This window comes from Cuculus canorus, chromosome 1 (assembly GCF_017976375.1).
Source record: "Cuculus canorus isolate bCucCan1 chromosome 1, bCucCan1.pri, whole genome shotgun sequence".
NCBI classification, from domain to species: domain Eukaryota; kingdom Metazoa; phylum Chordata; class Aves; order Cuculiformes; family Cuculidae; genus Cuculus; species Cuculus canorus.
In genome coordinates this window covers 81,457,468-81,472,242 of record NC_071401.1, presented here as the reverse complement: position 1 = coordinate 81,472,242, position 14,775 = coordinate 81,457,468, and the positions used below count along the sequence as shown (strand labels likewise).

The window sequence follows — 14,775 nt, the reverse complement described above, 5'->3', positions numbered from 1 at the left end:
GCTGCTTTGTCTCTTTTCTGCCTGCGTCCTCAATGCAGCAATAGGTTCTTCTCTCTAAATGCCGACTATTGTTTGTGCTTTTGCTCCACATGCAGCTCTACTTAACATTTGCATTCAACTAGCACACAGTGGCTCAAATTCCTTGTTGGAGCAACGTTGTCATCAGGTCACAAGCTGTTCTCGCTTGCAATGAAAGTCAGTGACAAGCTTTCAGATGTACTTATTTGGCTTACATTAGTTTTTGCTTGCAGGATTGTTCTTCTGAGGAGAAGAACAATCTCTGTAGGATCTCCTTTTTGGAGGTCTATTCTAGTTGTAAGCATTAAAGAAGATCTCTTGGAAGTAAGCGTGAATGTTTCTTTAGCTGGAGGACACTTCTTGAGTTTCTTAACCTGCTACTACAGATACCTGTTAGAAGAGCTGTCTTGTACTTAGAGCATAACATTTGCTTTCTGAAAAGCTTTGCCTTGTTCAAAATCCAGAGAACTTCTCTAAAAGAAAATGAAAATTAAACAAAAAACCTGTTAGGGAAGTGCCTCCTTGCCCAGGCCTAAGTAACCCTAATTATGGGATTTTGAAAAGCACCATGAAAGCAAAACGGAGAAACTAATGGCTGTGATGTGGAAACATTTTTATTCATAAGAGCAAAAGATGTATGTTAGTTTGTGAATTCCATTTATTGTGACATCCAGAAGAAATTATCTGCAGAAACTGATTTGAGCTGAGAAAACAGAGGCATTAAAGATACCATCTAAATCTTATTTTTCCAGAAATGCATCCTGAATTCTAAAATTGAAATTTGAAAGCTTTCTAATTCACAGAGTCAACACATGTTATCCGATGTGATATTTATGTTTATTTGCCCAAAGGTTGTCTGGAACTTGTGAATCTTTATATGCAGTAATTTCTGTTTCCAAAACAACGTATTTTATAGCACTATTGCTCTTACAACAGTTTGAAGGAGAATAAAGGAACCTAATGTACAAAGGCAAGTTGCTAGGGATTGTGAGCAGCAGTCTTATGAGACTTCATTATTAATCAAGAAAAAATACTATATTGGTGGGTGGTAAAGGTGTTATTTTTATCAAATGTGTCCTTCCTTCAAACACTCCTACCCTTCCTTCTGTTGTTGCTCGCATAATTGAGCAAGGTAGAGGGTTTTTTTTGAACACCTTAGGTGGTTTTTGGCTGGTTTTCAGTATGATCAGTATGACAAGTGGAGATGGTTCAACGCTGGCATGTAAATCTTGTATTGGACTGTAGTGGTGAAATGCACATTACCAATGGTCTGAGCTTTTGTACGTAGTGCTATAAGCCCCGGTGCACACATAGCTTTCATAGCTCTTGTAATGCGTCTTGTATGTGGAAGCATGATAGTAAATGTTCTTTTATTTGGCTTATAAATTATTAAACTGCTGAGGAGTTTCATACTGGGCCTGATCTTCCTCTGAATGTGAAATTTTGTAGATTGAAATGCTTGGATTTATGCAGAAGAGTGTTAGAAAATGGAAAAAGGAAAAGAAATGTGATTAATTCTTTCTTACGTCAAGTCCAGGTTTTCACTGTTGTACGACGCATCTCTTCATGACAGTTTATAATGTATCAGTTAAAATATGGCACTGGTTTGTAGTCTTAACATTTGACAGGTTGAATCACAAGAGCTGCTGCTGGGGTAAATGTTTTGCAACTGCTGTCTTAAAAATAATAGAATTCCATGAAACTGAGGTAAAACAACATAGCCTTGAAATTATTTTAAGACATCACATTTGTGTGCAGCTGGCATTATGCAGTGAAGGGCTGTTACACAGTCCAAGGATTTTGGCTGTAATCAAGCTGTTGCTGCCAGCATCTCTTGCAGAAATTGCCACTTCCAAGAGCAGGAATTCCACGACAGGCTGTATCTGTGCATCACTTTGCAGTTTGGTTACTTAATGCAAACCCATCTTTATCTTCAAGCAAATGTGGCTAAGATGCAGAGGAGTATGTTGTATTCTCCCCATCCACCTCCTGTGCAAAAGGATTACTTCTTTAGGCAAAGATGGGTGGTGATAGTAACAGCTTAGGCATCTGTAGTGAAACCCTCCAAGCTTGTTTGAGATCATAATCATAACTACACCTATGCTTCTAATCTGATTTTAATGAGACTAGGTGAATGTAACTCTTCTAGAAGCTCTGAAGTTTTAACATTTAAAGGCTATGTGGTACATGATATGAAGATGGTGAACAAACTGTTGACCATAGCCTCTTTGCATGGTCTGGGGAGTTAAATGATGCTATGTCACATCACCCAAAAGATAATTATTGCCTGGCTTTCCAGTTTTTTGAATTTCTTTGACCTTCCAACTTGGTGCGTATCCATCAGCATCTACAAATATTATCAAGGCAACTTTGGGACTAGAATCACGTGGTAATTGTACTGGAGTAGTACTTCTGAGTAATCTTAAGCACCAGTTATTTTCATGACATCAGCTTTTTTATTCTGCTTCCTTTTTATGTTGGTACGTTCACTTGGTAGCAATTCTCATGAATTTAGCCAGATGGTAATTTTATGTATAGTTCTAGCTATATTTAGCTTGTAAGTAATCCTTCTTATTTTTGTTTTAAAGGAGTAACTAATATCCTTCCTAGCTTCTCCATTGTCTGAGAATGTGATTTAGAAACTGCAAGAGTAGCATTACTAAGAAGTTTTTATTACTATAAAGGTTGTCAAATGGGGATTATTTGTCTTTGTTTGCTTATCTTAAGTTACAATCCATCTCTTCTTTCTATGTATCCCAGCAGTGTGTATAAACCTTTGTACTTTTCAGAACTTTGAATTATTTTTATGGATATTAGAGGAGACAGGAACTCATGTTAAGGTGATGATGTTAAATGTTTCCCTCTGAGTCTGTCTTCCATTTCTTCTGGATGGCATCTTGTGTGCATTAGTATCTGAGGAGAAGAAAAATGTTAAAATAAGTGAACCAACTCTCAAGACTGTTTTGTCTCTTAGAAGCACTGTATAACTTACCAGTTACCAGTTAAAGCAATGCATGTTGTCTGAATTTGATGACAATGTGAATCAAAAGTAAGATTTATTTTTTGTCAACACTGTTTCCTGGGAGCATCTACTGTAGTTGAGAGGTACTCTGGTTGATATAACCAGTGTATTACAGTAAAATTAATCTCTTTCATTAGCAAGTCTGATTCTAGCAGTTCGTTGTCTGAGGCAGAAGGACCACTTCCCCCTGCAAGAAAAGATGAATTAATTTGTGGAATACAAGCGCTTCGCAGACTGCCAGCCATGAATACCGAAGATTATCTATGCAATCTTGCTCTTTCAAAAGGGTTAAGGAGACTTGGTCCAATAAAATATAACATGTATTTTTTGATCTGAAGTGGTATATAATGGAGCATTTGTGAATACAGATCTAACTGCTCCATTCAGAACTACCTCAATGATCTTTCTTTCGTTACTCACTCTGTAGTCGCATGTGCGTGAACATCTCTGATGATCAGATGTGCTTTGGCATATTGTTTAAAAACTTTGTGTCAGAGATATGAGTGGGACATAATAAATTCAGGGAGAGGCAACTACTGTGATAGGCCTAAGAAAAGCTGAACAAATTCATAACATTTATTAGTACCTGCCTGAAGTAGTTTACTACAGAATTGCTGTGAGATGCTTGTTTTATATGGAAACGTCCCAGGTATATACAGAAATATAAACACACTGACTTACTGTTGTTCTTTATTCACCTAAAGTGAGAGTAAAAGTGAGAGTATTGCAACGAAGTGGGGTCATACCAAGCGTCTTAGTTGGAATAGAAAGTATTTCTTGTCCTGATGGATAAATTCCACTAGAATAACTTGGTGTCTGGGGGTTTTTAAAAGCTGGAACCAAGCATACCAATCCCTCTTTGAAAACAGAAAACTAGCTCTCCTCTTCTCCTGGAGGACAGCTTGGACATTATGTCAGATGGAGGGGCTTCGGCTCTGCTGCTGCCCAGAGGAGTCACATCAGGACAGCCCTAGGCCAAGTGTTCATTCTCTCCTCTAAATTAGGTTTTGGTTGTGGTCCTCTGCACAGCACTGTTTGTGTATGTGTGAATTGCACACAATGGGTCTTCAATGCTACCCATCTGTCGTAAGTGCTCCATGGCTGCCTACTGTGCTTCCAATGAGTGTGCAGGCTGCGTGAAGAGCATTTGTGGCTTGTGGGATGGCACTGGGACTGTAACACAAAAAGGTCCGTGTGCAGTTTGATTCAGTTGGCCCCCTCTGCTCTTTGACGCAGTGATTCAGTGTGGGTACTGTTCTAGGACTGTGACCTTCAGCTCTGTCCCCCTGGTTTTCAAAGGGGGAAATAGGAAAATATACTGTAAAGAGTAATCTTTTGTCTTAGCAAAGGAGTTGCTGTTTATCCCATAGCATGGATTTAACCTCTTTACGATTTAATAGTACTGGTTTTCCAACTGAGATTGATTTTTCCTCCCCCTTGAGCTTTTTCATGAAGTTGAATCCTTGCAAATACTTTTAGCAGAAAGTATTATTCCTGATAATAAGTGTTGGAAAGGAAAAAATGTTAAAAAATGAACAAAATTTGGATTTGATTTTTCAAGAAAATGATGGTTCTTTGGTGCTTTCAATCAAGATACTGCTTTCAAGCAGATACAAAATGTTTATGTTAATTTTTTTCTGCCATAGCTGAGCTACAAAGTTAAGAAATTTCTTAAAAACTCCATTTGCAATCTACATTTGAACTGTAAAACTAGTGGTGGTTTTCTATTATTATTTAGTTGGGGTTTGTGTGCATTTCAGAGGTAGCATGTGGCAACGGGCATTTCCGTTTTGTTAGAGTGATGCCTCAAAGGGCTATTCAGTGGCTCCTAAATCTAGAGTGATGAAGCGTAACGTCATTGAGAGAGTTGAGTCCTTACAGACTACAGGTTATTTTGTTCCCTGGTAGAAGAGATCTGATCCGAACTTTTCTTCCCAGATGGTAACGACCATTTAGTTATAATCATCACAGTGACATTCTAACTGATGACTGCAATATCTGTGATGGTTTTGAGTAGGAAGGACTTTTGGAGCCCGTGATGGGCATTCAGTACATTACCCTTTCATCGGTGCTGTGCCATCTGTAATAAATTCTGCCAGACCTTATATGAATCTGTCTTTGTCTTCCTTCCTCAAATAAATTTGTATTGCAGCATCCCGCGTGTGATTATCTTGACAGCTGTTCAGTGTACTTGGAGTCCAGAAGACGATGGCCTTGTAGGTCTTCAGTCCTTCTGGCCCTCCAGATCTAGGTTACAAAGCTAGTACTATTGAATGTAACATAGTCTGAGTTTTGCCATTTGGTTTAATTAAAGGTACTGATTTTTTCCCCTCCCAGTGGCTCCTAATGTCTTACTAAGAGTTTTATTGCAACCTATTCTGTAGGAAAAAGAGTAATTTTTTTTTTAAAGTGTGTTTTTAAGCACTAGAAGCCTAGTATATTCACCAGCTTGTACCTAGGTTTCTCAAACAGAACAGCACTTTTGGAGTAAGACATTGTCTAGAAAGTTTTGAGGCAGGTGGAATTTGCTGGATGGATTGTTAACCAGTTATAAGATGCACTTATAGTGAAAATATTGATAAACTATTATTCGCTACCAAATGAATCTTTGTAACTTTTATAAGAGAAATGTGGTATAACACGAACAATTTCAGTTTCTAGGTTAACAGGTTTTGATAGTGGAGCAATTTACTGTAGGTGGTAGAGAACATGAAGCCTACTGTAGTTGCCGAGACCTTGCTGTAGAGGCTTATGCAAGGTGTGACGGAAGAGTGGGATTGCTGTGTGATACCTATTCATGCTGTTAGTCTGTGTTACTTCAGAACAGTTGTATTTATGCAAAAGATAAAAGCTCTGTTGCACGCTCTTCTAAGGAAATGTTATTTGAACTTTAATGTAAAGCTTTAATGTAGAACATTTGAAGGTAATATGTCTAGTTTCAGTTCTGTTTTTTTTTTTTGAGGGGGGTAAGCCAATGTAACGTGTGTTTATCATTCACATGGTGCCGAGACTAACAAAAGTGAAAACGTAAAACTTACGGTAGAGAAGCTCTTAAGACTTTGACTGCCATGTCTAACTGTATACACTAGTTTTAAGGTCTGCATTTGTGTGTGAAACCATGCTGCTGCAGAAGGTGGTGTTGCCATATGGATGGTGTTACTTGGGTGGAATAGCGCCAAAGACGTTAATAACATTTTCATTGTGCCTACACACTTCAGATGTCACCAGAAGCTGATTTAATAATGTAGTTCTTGTTGCACAGTAGCAAATCTCTTGTTTTTTTTCTTGATTATTTTCTTGCTTGGAAAGACACTGTACAATAATTGAAAATATAATAGGGTAAATAGTGTAAACTGAGACACTTCATTGAATATTAGTGAAAGAAATGCTTGTTTTGACTAGGTCAGTCTTAAGAGATTTTAAGTAGATCTAAGTAGATTTTACTTGTCATTTAAAATGTGGCACAGTAACAAACTAATCAATAGGAAAAATGTTTGTAATTATCAACAAAATCATTTCATGTGCATATTTAAGACTCATTTGGGGAATGAGAGGTAGGAATAGTTAAACTTTTAATCAATAGATTTTTTTTTCAGATATGCTTATTTTAAGCTGAGAAATTACATTTCAGTTCTTGAATTGCAGCATTAACAATTCAGATTTTATATCTTAAACCCAAACCATTAAATTAAAAAAATCTTTGTCCCTGACATTGCAGTAATGAGTTGTACTGTGCCAGTCTCCAGCAAGGTTGGTAATAACTAGCTTTGATTCTATTTCATGAGTTTTTATGTTACAGTTTGGATTGATGGTGATACAAGGCTAGGAATAGCCGATTGTGTTGGCATGGGAATGAACATTCCCCTTTTAGAGCAAAATAACTTGAATAGCTTTTGTTGTTGGATTTTATTTCTAACATGAAAAATGCCTTCTTCCAACAGAAAGAGTCTAATAGCTATAGTTTGCATACTGGGGCAGGTTTGACCTTCAAGCATCATGGAGTACAATATTTTGAAGAAAAATGCACCAAAAAGAGAAGCCATATCTGTCTGCCCCAATTTTGCTGTTTTATTTTGATTTTGGCTTAAAAGGGGTGTGGGTTTTGGCTGTTAATGTAGCAAGCTGTTTACCTTGGCAGAGCTGGGCCTACGACAAGCCTTTGTTGGTTAACAAATAAAATGAGTGTGAGCTCACTGTCCATGGAGTGTTTTCTCACATCATAAATCGTTGTGCAAACTGGGATACTGTTTTAGTTCAGTTCCTGAAGAGAAATCTAGCACAGCACTTCAGGAGTGAGGTATGTTGTACTTACAGATGTGGAGCAAAACTCAGATCTGCTTTTTATTTAGCATATCTGGATCGTTGTTGTCTCCAGCATCAATCCAGCTTCCATGAAGACAAAATTTCAACTCAAAAAAACCAGAAGTTTGACCAGAAGAATTAATTTTTCAAAACACAGTTTGAGATGGTGGCATGGTTTAGGAAATTGAGCTTGGTTTATAAACTGCAACTGCACGGATCTATATATTATAAAGCACTTCTAGGCTCTCAAATGCTCTGCAAGCTTTGGTAGTGTGATAAATGAGAATTTTCAGTGATCTCAGAAGTACCTTCCCATCAGTTTGTCACAATTTGCACATTTGTTAGGTGTGCTCTTACTCCTCTTTCCAAACTGCTCTTAGTTTCCTTTGAAGAGTTTATAAACATCTTGATTGTGTGGTCCATTTTTGGTGACTCATATGTTTCTGACAACTTACACACACTTAAGTTACAGTAATCAACTTCTCTGGGAGGAGACAGCTTTTAAAAATATTTATACGTGTTTTTCAATAAGTGGAAACTTTTATAGACAGAGAACAGCCTGCACAGTAATAGTAAAGAGTTTTTTGTTTAATTAAACTTCCAGTAAAACAAAAGTGGTTGAACAGCTGCAGCTGTTTGTATATGAATTAGTGCAAGGCAGACAAACTTCAAGAGGATGACTCCAGTGCCTCCAGCCTATCCAAGCAGCTGTAGAGTCAACTTAACAGCCCTGTCCTGCATTTTGGTCTCCTTTCGTATGAGATAACATAATTAATAAGAAGATGAAACTGTCAACAATCATGTCACAATCTTCTTAGATTAAAACTGCAAGCACAGCAACAAATACTTAGTACTCTAAGAGAGTGGGAGAGTTGTTTCCTTCTTTCATTGTTTCTTGCTGCAGTCTGAATTTTGAGGAGTGTTTGAAGAATTAGTAGTTTGAGCCAGCCCGAATCCCTGCTCCATTGCCATCTCCCCATTACAGTTCTCTAACCACCTCCTGGTTGATTAGGGACAACTCGGAGCAAAGCAGTATGTAATTGCATCCACAGCAGAATGAGAATAGGATTTGAAAGCTTCTGAAGTAGGGAGTAGAAATGACTTGGCACATACAAAAAGCTCTCAGGACTCACAGCTTATACACTGCAAAGTGCATCCTAGTAGGCTTCTTCAAAATTGAGGATACAGGGCCTTCCTCTCAAAGCATCTTTACTGGGGCTCAACTAAATTGGAAATACCCTCCTAAACAGTCTGAATTTTGCCTTTTTTGAGCCTGAGTGCTATTGTGTTCTGTGGAGTTACACATTTTCATCAGTGTGAGACTTAAAGTAGTGTGTGTATCTTGGTGCCACTGTTTGGATCCAGTAGTCTTTGGAGAGTTTTTGTGTAAATACAATTAAACCAACTTTACTGGTTTCTCTGGGGCAAAGTATGTATTGGTGCTATTTTCAGAAACCTCAATTCATATTTAAGAAATATGTCTCCTTTTTGGTTTTTTTTTTTTTTTTTTGTATTTTCTCTAACTGGAATGGATAGTTCAAGTTCAACAGATTTTCTAGTTTCTGTAGCAGTTGGCACAGAGGGTGTCCAGAAACTCTATCAAAGGTGGTGTGGAATGGCTCAGCAGTAGTAGTGCTGTGCTGTGGGGCAACTAGGTGGGTTTAAAAATTGGTTGGATAATTGAGGTTAAAGGGTTGGGCTTTCCAAATCTTCTCCAAGTCCCTGAAGCTTCCAGAGCCCAAACCCCCAACTTCCCTGAATGAAGGGCAGGAAGAGTCTGTGCTCTTGAGTGGGATTGGAGACTCCTAGAATGGCAAGTTTGGAAGGGGAGGTTGACGTTTATAACTTTTGACACCAGAAGACTACTGCTCTGCCTTAAGATCTGCAACTACAGAAGATGTTCAGTGCTTTTGTAGGTGATGAGGTCTGAGTGCTCCACCCAGTCAAACACCTTAGCTGGCGAAATCTGAGCTCTCTGGGAGCACCAGGAGAAAGTGGCAAGTGCATTAGGGAAATTCCCTGTTGTGGGGTGTGGAGAATTCCATCTGCTGATCTGGCCTGTCAGCTAGGGAGGCTTGTTGCTTGGCAGGGGCTTGGATCTGGAATGTTGTGGAAAGGCTGCCAAGGCTTGTCTGGCCCTCAGACTACTACCTCCTGTTGCTCTTCCATGTAGGCATCAATAATATTTCCAGGTGTGATCTGGAAAGTATCAATTGTGACTATATGGCTCTGGGGTGACAGTCAAGGGCATGGAGCGTGGGTGTTTTCTAATTGATCTCTTCAGTGAGAGGGAAGAGTATGAGGAGCAGTGGACAGATCCTTCATGTAGCACTTGTTTGCACAGCTGGTGTCAGCGGCAGAGCTTGTTTTATCATCATGGGACCCTTTTTCAGGATTGCTTGGAAGAGATAGGATCCACCTGACAAAGTCGGGCAAAAGCATCTTCGCTAACAGGCTGGCCAACCAGATGAGGAAAGCTTTAAAACAGTAATGATAGGGGATGATGAGACAATGGCCAGCTATCTTGCGAGGAGGCAAGGGACCAGACTGGCAAACAAAATGTATGGGGTGATGCGAACAGTAAGAACCTTGTAATCAACAGCACAGGCCTGAAGGAGGCCCTTCCAAGCATATCTGTATTAACAAGGAAGTGTCTTTCAGAATTACAGGGAAAACTCTTGTACTGTTTCTGAGAAATCGGCATGGCTGTTGCCTCTCTGAAATGTCTGTGCTCTCATGCATATGGCGTGGGGTTCAAAGAAGAGTAATTACATGTCTGCATGCAGTTGCAGAGCTAGAGTTCCTTGGGATCATGAAGATATGATGAGATAGCTGACATTATTGGATTGCTGCCAGAGATGGATTCAGTTTCTTCGGGAAGGACAGGCTAGGAATGCAAGGAATGCGGCAGAGCAGCTGAAATACATGGACCTCATCTCTGGGACAGATAGTGAACCACCTGAGAGTTTGTGGTGATGTAGATGATGATGTGGTGAGTTTCTCTACAAACTACCTAACCAGGAAGAAGCAGTTGATGAGGCCTTCTTCTGACAGCTAAAATAAGGATTATAAGGATTACGTTGACAGCACCTGGCCCTCATGGAGGATTTCAGCCACTCTGCTATCTACTGGACAGATACAGTAGTTTGCTTGTGCCCTGGGTATGAGCAATCTAGGAGACTTTTAGACTGTGTTGACTGCTGGATCTCACACTTGCAAACAAGGAAGAACTGTTTGGGGATCTGTTGGCAGAGAGCAGTCTTGGGTGCACTGACTATGAGATAGTAAAGTTCAGGATCTAGAGAAAAAGAGGAGAAAAAGCAGAAAACACAATTGCAACTTTGGACTTGAAGAGGGAGTATTTGTGCCTGTTCACGGATCTACTTGGAAGAATCCCACTGGAAACAGCTGTGGAGAAGAGAGTGATCCAGTTGAGCTGGTTGGTTCTCAGGGATCACCTCCTCCAAGCTCACTGGTGGTCCATCCTGACAAGCAGGAAAACAAGCAAAGATGGTAGGATGCTTTCATGGATGAACAAGTTGATCCTAACAAAAGTCAAAGCTAAAGAGAAAGAGTACAGGAGGTGGAAGTAGGGAGAATTGGTCTGAAAGGAAGGTAGAGAGAATGTCTGTGTGCGGGGATGGGGTTAAGAAAGCCAAAGCCCACCTGGAGTTGCATGTGGTCAGGGGTGGTGTTGTGGGTTAACCTTTGTGTGCAACTCAGCGCCACACAGCTACTTGCTTACTCTCCCACAGAGGAATGAGGAAGCAAAAGGATAAAAGCAAGAAAACCCATGAGTTGCGATAAAGGCAGTTTAATAGGTAAAGCAAATGCTGCTTGTGCAAGCAAAGCAAAATAAGGAATTAATTCTCTCCTCTCCATCGGCAGGCAGTTGTTTAGTCATCTCCAGGAAAGCAGGGCTTCCTCAAATTTAATGGTGACTTGGGAAGGCGGATGCCATGTCTCCTAATGTACCCCCTTCCTCCTTTTCCCCAGCTTTATATGCTGAGCATGATGTTCTGTGGTATGGAGTATTCCTTTGGTCAGTTGAGGTCAGCTGTGTCCCCTACCTGCTTCTTGTGCGTACCCAGCCTGCTCACTGTTGGAGCAGGCTGGAAAACAGAAGGCCTTGAGGCAGTGTAAGCACCTTTCAGCAATAGTGGAAACATCTGGGTGTTATCAACACTATTTTGGTCACAAATCCAGAACATAGCACCACGCAAGCTACTATGAAACAAATTAACTCTATCCCAAGCTGAAACAAGTACAGATGTGAAAGACAAGAAGAAAGGTTTATATGTACATGAGCAGCAACAGGAAAGACTGGAAAAGTGTGGGACTATTACTGAATGGGAATGAGGGCCATGTCACAGAGGTACTTGATGCCTTACTCACCTCAGTCTTTAATAGTAATAATTGTCTTCAGTTATCCTAGGCCCCTGAAACCAGTGGGAAAGTCCAGGGCTAGGTAGACCTACCCTCAGTGAAGGAGAATCAAGTTGGTGAATGTTTAAACAAGCTGCACATCTGTGATGGCCCTAGAGGGGCGTGTGGTGAGGGTCATAACTCATATTGGGAGGCCACTCTTAATAGTCTTTGCAAGTTCATCATGACTGGAAGAGGTTCCTTAAGACTGGAAGAAAGCAAATTCCAGGAAGAGTAAGAAACTTCCTTTTTGCTGAGACCTACAGGCTGGTCAGCTTCATGTTGACCCCTTGGAAGATGGTGGTACAAGTAATTCTGGAAACCATTTCTAGGTATATGAAGGGCAAGTAGCTGGTTGGGAGTAGTCAGCATGGATTTACAAAGGCGGAGTCACGTCTGACCACTCAGTCAGTTTTCTGTGGTGACATCACTGACTCGGTAGAGGCGGGAAGGGCAGTGAATGTTTTTTACACTGACTTCAGCAAAGCTTTTGGCACTGTCTTCCGTATCATCCTCACTGACAAACTGATGAAGTGCAGACTAGGTAAATGGACAGGGAGGTGGACTGAAGCTCCAGAGTGGAAGGGTTGTGATCAGCAGGCTGAGCACTGGCGGTGTGCTGAGGTAGTGGATAACATCTTCAGGAAGGAGCTGGATGATAGGAGAGAGTGCCCTCTTGACAAGTTTGCAGATGATGCAAAACTAGGAAGAGTGTTTTGACCCAGCAGAGGGTTGTGCTGCCATTCAGAGAGGTCCCAACAGGCTGGAGAAATGGTCTGACAGGATCCTCATGAACAAAGGGAATTGCCAGGTCCTGCCTCTGGAGAGGAATAACTCCAGGCTCCAGTACAGGCTGGGTCTGAGTGGCTAGAAAACAGCTTTGTTGAGAAGGGCTCCGGGAATCAGAATGGACGTGAACTAGACAATGTGGCAACAATGTGTGTTTGTGGCAAAGGCAGCTCCTGGCTTCCTGAGCTGCACTGAGGCAGAGGAGATTTGCAGGAGGAAGGAGGAGAGAGGTGATCCTTCTTCTCTTGTCCTTTCTGTTGAGACACATCTGATTTGTTGTGTACGGTTCTGGGTTCTCCAGTACAAGAGAGAGATGGAGAGTCCAGCAAAGGGCTGTGAAAATGTCTGGGGGATTGTAGCGTTTGACATCGGAGGAGACTGTGAGAGAGATGGGACTGTTTAGCCTGGAGAAGAGAAGGCTCAGGGTGATGCCATTGGTGTGTCTGAGTGTGTGCTCTGGTGGAGTAAAAAAAGTGCTGAGGGGCGAGACTCCTCTTAGTGGTAAAGAGTAAAAGGATAATAGGCGATGGGCCTGAATTGAAATACAAGAAAATAATTTTAGAAATAAGAAGAACCTTTTCAACCTTACGAGTGATTGAATCCTGTAATTTCCGTCTTTTGAGATATTCCAAACTTGGCTACATGAGGCCCTGAGCAACCTGCGCTTTAGCTATGTCTGCTTTGAATAAGGCGGTTTGGTCTACAGAGGTGCTTTCCAACCCTAAATGTTGTGTGATTTGTTTGGTGTTTGAGGGTTGTACTCTACTTGCAAGGTAATAATAAATGGAGTACCACCTGGGACTGCCATGGGACCTGTTCTGTTTAACATATTTATCAATTACTGGAGAGGGCAGCGGAGTGCACTCTCCTGAAGTTTGTGTTTGACACGAAGTTGGTGGAACGTTTGATGTGCTGAAGAGTGGGGGGACCTGAGGCTAGAGGAACACTGACTGTCTAGCTTGCAGAAGAGAAAATGAGAGGTCCTAACAGCAGCCTTTAAATAACTACAAGGAGATTATCCAGAAGATGGAGTCAGGCTCTTCACAGCAGTGCACGTTAGGACAAGACCAATGGATATAAATTGAAACGAGAAAGGTTCCAATGGATGATAGAAATAACATTTTTCTTCCAGCAAAGCAGTGAAGCAAGTTGCCCTGTGTGCCCTACCTTTGTTCTTGGAGGTTTTCGAAACACTCATGGACAAAGCCCTGAGCAACCCGTTTTGACCTCAGAGCTGGTTCTGCTTTGAACAGGAAGCTCAGCTAGGGTCCTGAGGTCCCTCCTGGCCTAAAAGGCTCTGATTTTTCAGTGGTAAATTTTTCCAAGTTCTGTTTGTATGACAGCTTGTAATCTGTGGTGCCACTCTTTCTCTTTTGCTGTTCATTATGTAGTTTAGCGTGCCTCTTGGGAACTGGTTTTATGTTTCTGGGCTTCACAGAAGAAGCAATAGATGAATATTGTCAGCCACAGCCTTGTGCCTGGGGTGCACCTGAAAGTCAGAACACTCTTTTAGCTATGACTTGCAGGCTCTGAGGGAGGGAGGGAGATGTTCAGCATTGTGTCTGTGACATTTTGGGGGTGGAAAGGAATAACTCTGCTTTCCTGTCAGGTTAATTCAATTTAGTCCTCAGAGCTTATGTTGTTGAGGCACAGCCTTTTTACGATCTGTAGTGTAATGGTTAGCTTTGCTTTGTGAGCTGTATTGCCTATTTGCTGGCCACATCTTGCAGGGTTTACATAGCAGAGTCATTTGTGCAGAAAGCAGATGTCTCTTACTACTTCTCATTTTGCTGTTTCGATGGTTGAAGTGCTAAATGCTTGGTGGAACAACCTGAGGCATGTTTTTTCCACTGAAGAAAACAGGAATGAGGCTTTACAAATGACTGTTCTTGACTTTGCCAATCTGATTCCTCCTAGTAGACATTTGACAAACTCCTAAACGTAACTATGGCTTCCATATTTAAATACCTCAGGTCTATTATTTTTGATTCTTCACAGGAGTTTTTCTATCGTTGACTTCCTTAATTGTCTACAGAGATATTGTTGTATGTATGTGTTCAAGGGATTTGGAATCCTCCCAGGAAAAGATGAAGACACGCCATATAATGGTAGCAAGCTTATAACACATCACTATTTAATAGCAGATGTTCAGAGCTGTAGAAGTACATAATCTTCAGATTCTCTGATGCATAATCACAAGTGAAAGTAATTTTTTCTCC

General features: G+C 40.8%; 1 protein-coding gene across 6 annotated transcripts in view; it reads left to right on the top strand.

Moving 5' to 3' along the window:
- The window catches only part of SH3KBP1 (SH3 domain containing kinase binding protein 1), a 229,201-nt gene that overhangs the window by 13,943 nt on the left and 200,483 nt on the right, over positions 1-14,775 (top strand). The gene's annotated exons all lie outside the window — the stretch shown is intronic.